The following is a 5,585-nucleotide window of genomic DNA, read 5'->3' as shown; positions in this document are numbered from 1 at the left end:
CGATCGTTTTTTTTTTTAAATCCCAAAGTTTAGTGCCAAAGTAGTCCAGAAGCAGTCCTGAACACCACCCCTATTGAACCTTTATTTAAATTGAGGTATTGAAAAACTGGAGGTTCTTGGAAGTATTTTGACAGACGATTTGTGCACTGCATTTTTCAAGTATATACCGTAATTAAATTTAAATAAAGAGATTGTAGCAGTCATATAAATAAATAAATTCAGGTTTTTACCGGCATTTTCCGCAGTGTCTATTGCATCACCCCATCTAACACTACATTGGTTCTTTGTGCCTGTTTGTGTCCTTTATAACACCTTTAAAACTGTAAATTTCCTGTTTGGAATTATTTTCAATTTTGTTTGATTGCCAGGCAGGCATACAAAGAAAAATAACTATCTCACTCCTCTCTGTGCACGTGCGATCTGGACAAATTCTGAGCCAAGGTACGGGAAAATGAAAAACGTCTTCCGATTAATGTTCCGATTTGTCTTAAAATATATAACATTAAATTTAAATAAGTTGCTCCTCAATCATAACTGATGAGACAGATGGACAGACATGAACCAATTGCTTAATCCCACTCTTTGCTTCACGTGCATGGGGTAATTATGATTAGATAGCTTAACCTTCATTACATATGAGCCATTGCCAATGTATTTTCATGATATACACCCATCCCTTGATTTACGGAATATGTACGTTCTTGAAAAGTTGTACATAAAGCGAAATTCTGTATATCGAACTCTATTTTCTCATCGACTTCCATTATCTAATTGGTGATGTATTCCAATGGAATTTTTTTAATTTTACATTCAAGGTAATTGCTTTATGGCATTGGTCCCCAACGTGCGGTCCGTGGGCCACATGCGGCCCGCGGAGGCCTATACTGTGGCCCACGAGGACTTTCCAATCAAAACACATTTCCATGTAGCAATTTTAAAGGGGTTTACACAATGCCACTGCCGGCTGGCGCCGTGACCTGAAAAGCCTTACACAATGCCGCTGCCGGCCACTGCCGCTTACCGCCGGGAGGAATCAAATCAATTTGATTTTTACCTTCTGGCATCTTGCAGCAGTATTTAAAATTAATTACACCCCGAACGGAAATTTGTTCAGAATTACAGTGCGTGAACAATCGATCGATCGAATACATATAAAATTTATTAATTAAAGGAACAACACTCCAATAAACCCCAAACGTTTTATCAATTTCTCAACACAAACGTCATCTGACAGTATCAAGTTTCTCAATAAAATGCATCAATTTTTTTCTGGCTCCCAACATCCTTGGGAGTAGTGAATGCGGCCCGTGAGATCAAAAGGTTGGGGACCACTGCTTTATGGTCTCTTTTGGCACTTGACGGCTTTTTCCAGACATCTTGACTTTTACTGAAGTAAGAGCGTTGAAAAAGGGTAATCAACACAATGGAGTGAACCAAAGCAAGTAGAGCTTGAGAGGCACGGGAATCACGTGAAAACAGTACGAAAAGTTTGTGCAAACGACCTGGAGCAGTATGAAATGCACACTTGGACAAACGACAGACCATGCGTTGTTCGATTATATTGTTACGAATTCTGGCCCGCCTGGCGTGCGAACGATTGCGTAACTCCAATCGCAACCGCGTCGCCCACCGGACGGACAATTCAGTCGTGACCCTCCTGGAACTACCGCCAGGAGCCAGTCACGGGTGGGGGTTTAACCTCACCACGATCGTGCCAATTGCCCACCCGCGCAGGATAGGGTTGCTCGCCAAATTCGACCTACCCAAGTACCTGCGCGAGTATTCGACCAGGCGATCGTACCTCGCTGCAGATCGGCCTAGGACACGAACCGCTTAAGCGGTCCGTTCCGTGCTACAGTGATAACCGAGCGGTGTTATCGCTGACCTCGACGGATCAGATTATTTTCTTTACCCTGGGTGTTCAAATCCCACCACTAATTTATTCCGCGATTCAAGATGGCACTTTCAAAAGGGAAAAAGACGACGAACGGGATACATTTCACACAAGGACATTTATTATAACACACACGTATTCAAAAGCAAGGCAGTCATGCAATGTACAAGAAACAAATAGAAAGCGTTACCACCGAATACGAGCAATGTACAGTCACTTACACAGGTCTACTTATAGGGACACGGCGCCACAGCAGTCATACAAAAGCAAAGAAAACCCTCCCCATAGGCAGGGAGGTAGACGGGGTTCGTAAACCTTTATGGCACGGGACCTGGAGGACCGAACGGGTCCCGTGAGACCGAAGGGTCTTACCCGCGCCCTCGTGGCGCGACGGTGGGCAGGTCGCGACGTCGACTCCCCGCGGCCTTGCGTAGCCGCGCCTGACCTCAGGCCCCTGGCGTGGTCAGCGAGCTCTCTCCAGCGTTGTTGCTGGTGCTTCCACGACCCATGACCAACAAGGAAGGACTGAAGGGCAGAAGGGGCCTCAGGACCAGAGAGAGAGTGACGTCGACGACCCAGACAGAGAGAGCTCATGGACCAGAGAGAGAATGACGTCGACCCTGGCCACCAAGAGAGAGGAAGCGAGCTCGACCCCGACAGAGAGCTCATGGACCAGAGAGAGAATGACGTTGACCCTGGCAGAGAGAGTGAGCCCCACGCACGGTCCGCCTTATATAGCGCGGGGCTCCGCCCTTCGCTCCTCCCCGTTATCGGCGCCACCTCCCTTCGAGAAGGTTCCCAAAAAGGGGCGTTCCCTCACCCCAACCGCCTCACACTGTTCATCCACCAATCGGCGGTGAGCTGTCCTCCCCCTTTCCTTCACACCAAGCACGGGGAAAAATAGGCGGGAAAAAATCCGCGCGCCCAAAAGGGAACTCTTTTGGTTCCCTTTTTCATTCGACGGTTTTCAACGCGGCTTGTTGCTTGCATGGAGATTTGTTCAAAATAACAATAGAAAAAGAAAAACGGCTATCTCAGTCGCAGCCCGATGAATCACACGAATTCCCTTTAAACAACAGTGAGGAACTAGCTGCACATAAACTTAGCGTCATAACTGATCTAAGGACCCTTTATGGTGTATTGCGAATTTCCACAGCCGTAACAATATATTCATCTTTTTAATTCAGGGGTTCAAAATTTCATAAAAGTGAATTTTAACATTACATAAAAATTGTTCCCTAATTTATATGTTGCAGCAAAATTCCATATAGAGGGAAAATTATATGGGCGACTTGTGTTCCTTCGGGAATCGTCTCGCATTCCTGAAGGAACACAAGTTATTGCAACGGTGCTGTGTTTGAGTGAGTATTAGTTCTCCAATGTACTATTTATGGAACCACAACAAGGCTCAGCATTGTTCAATACTCTGCCTTGTTTTAAATAGTTTCTGCAGACTTGATATATCTTTTTTGCACATGGCTCTTCTCCTTCCCCACCCCCCTCCCCCAATTAACTGCTATCCATGGGTCTTGTTTGAGGAGCATTTACCCATTATTTTTTATCAATCCACTGCTGCTCGTGGGACACCCATTATAACCAGAGATTTCCTTGAAACATCGACAAATAAAAACATTTGTTAGAAAACTCTAGGCGCAGGTAACCGAGGAACACAAGAGTATGTTGGTGATTAGAATACTTTTCCTTTGCACTACTGTTAAGTATGTTATTATAACAATCTATAGTTTTGCAGCCTAACTTGATCACCAAGGCTTGGTGTTGGCTTAACGGTTAGGTGGCTGGCTTATGATCCTAGTTTTGAGTTCAAGCCCGTTGGGCCATTGAATTAACAACGTCAGGTTGACAGCCTGTCATCCTTCCAAAATGAGTACCAGCATACTGGTAACGGGCATTGCATCAGTGGCACAGCTACGCCCCCATACTCGGTAGCATTGGTGATGAACTGCAGTCACAGCTAAATGAAAGCATGAAATCATGCCACCACGATAAGTGGAAGTTAAAAAAATAAAAATAAACTTTATCACCATTCTTAAAGTTTGGCATTGCTAATCTACAAATAAGCCTTCGAGATTAACTTGTCTAATATCCGTAAATTGTTTTGATTGATCATTTATCTAAATACAATCCCCAGTGACCACGGCTTAAGACTGAATGCTCTCCTTACATTCCACTCTCAGGCCCCTGATTTATCTGACATTCTGGCCTTTACAAATCTGATGAAAAAATTTTACCATGAACAATTTACATGATCATTTGGCCAAAAATAAAAACCCTGTCAAATGTTACGATCACTGGGAAACAATTTAAATCCATGATCATGTTATGATATAGGAATGCCAGCTAAAAAAATCGTTCCACGACCCCATCAAAGTTCCATCTCAACTCTTTCTAAAGATGATGGGTATGCCTTTCACCTACCGAGAAGAATCCAAACTACAATACAGTATTAGTAGACCACCTATTTAACCAGCTTGGCTGAAAAACTCTATTCTTTCATGATAAGTATCTCATGCCAAAATTGGAGTCGTCGGATGTTTTTTGCCGAATTACCCAAAACAGATTTACGTCCACATGAGTTCCACTTCAATTCCATTTTGGGGAACAATCGCAGGAGCTGTAAATGTGCGTGTCCGATGAGTTTGACAGCCATGTCCCCAAAACAAATGGTCCACAGGGCTTTTAAACTGGTATCTTTGAAAAAGCTAATGCATTTCCACAAAACAAAAATAAGACCACTGGATCTGAAGCTTATCTAGGCCCTGGCTTAATGTTGTAACCCAAATTTGGTCGTATTCTAACTGGTGGGTCTGGAGAAGATTTTTGAAGGAATTTACTAAGTCCGCAATTTTGACCTTCTTAGTCACGTGACTGGAACGAGCTTAACAATCCACGTTACTAGTCAGTAGCGGAACGTTGCTGCCAAATTTCAGATGGATTAGCCCAGCGGTTTGACCGGAGAAGTCAAAATAGGAGACAGATGGACAGAACGACGGACGGTGCATGATGACAATTCCTTTTCTGGAATTCCAATTCCAGATTAGCTAAAAATAAGGAATATACACAAGGAAACCCAGAAACAGAAGGGCACTCGGACAATCAAGCCTGTGTCACGTCCATAATCCTGATGACCAAGGTATGCAACACTATTTCTTTACCTCGTTTGTTTTTTCTTCTTCCAAATAATGATCTACACATTCCCACTTGACACAATACACACGCAAGACAATCAAATCAGACATCACAATTCGGTCACACTTGGCTAATCTAAGGCAGCCTACCATTCCTGCCAATATCCCTGTACCCCTTTGTCCCTTCGAAATACTTGACAAATCCATTTTAAATCTGTCAACTGTCCCTGCTGCTGGAGGGAACACCATGACATGTGTTAACAACCATGTACAGTATACAGAATGTTATATGACAAGTTTCAGCATTACTTTGCCTATATTGTTTGTTTGTTTTTAATACAAACCGAGTAATACACAACTAACTGGTCACTGTCACAGCATTTTCCATTCAATTTATTTATTAGCCAGATCAAGCAGCAATTTCATTACCTCCATTGATATTCCACCTTCTTAGTTACGTGATACCTATCAAATGCATAAAATGCTGGGTGATGCGAGGAAAAAATACATCGTGCTTACCTTGATCGTACATGTGCAGGTTAATG

Source organism: Eptatretus burgeri, chromosome 1 (assembly GCF_056783735.1).
Source record: "Eptatretus burgeri isolate ZD-2024b chromosome 1, Ebu_testis_v1, whole genome shotgun sequence".
In the NCBI taxonomy this organism is placed as follows: domain Eukaryota; kingdom Metazoa; phylum Chordata; class Myxini; order Myxiniformes; family Myxinidae; genus Eptatretus; species Eptatretus burgeri.
Note: the sequence above shows the minus strand (reverse complement) of the source record.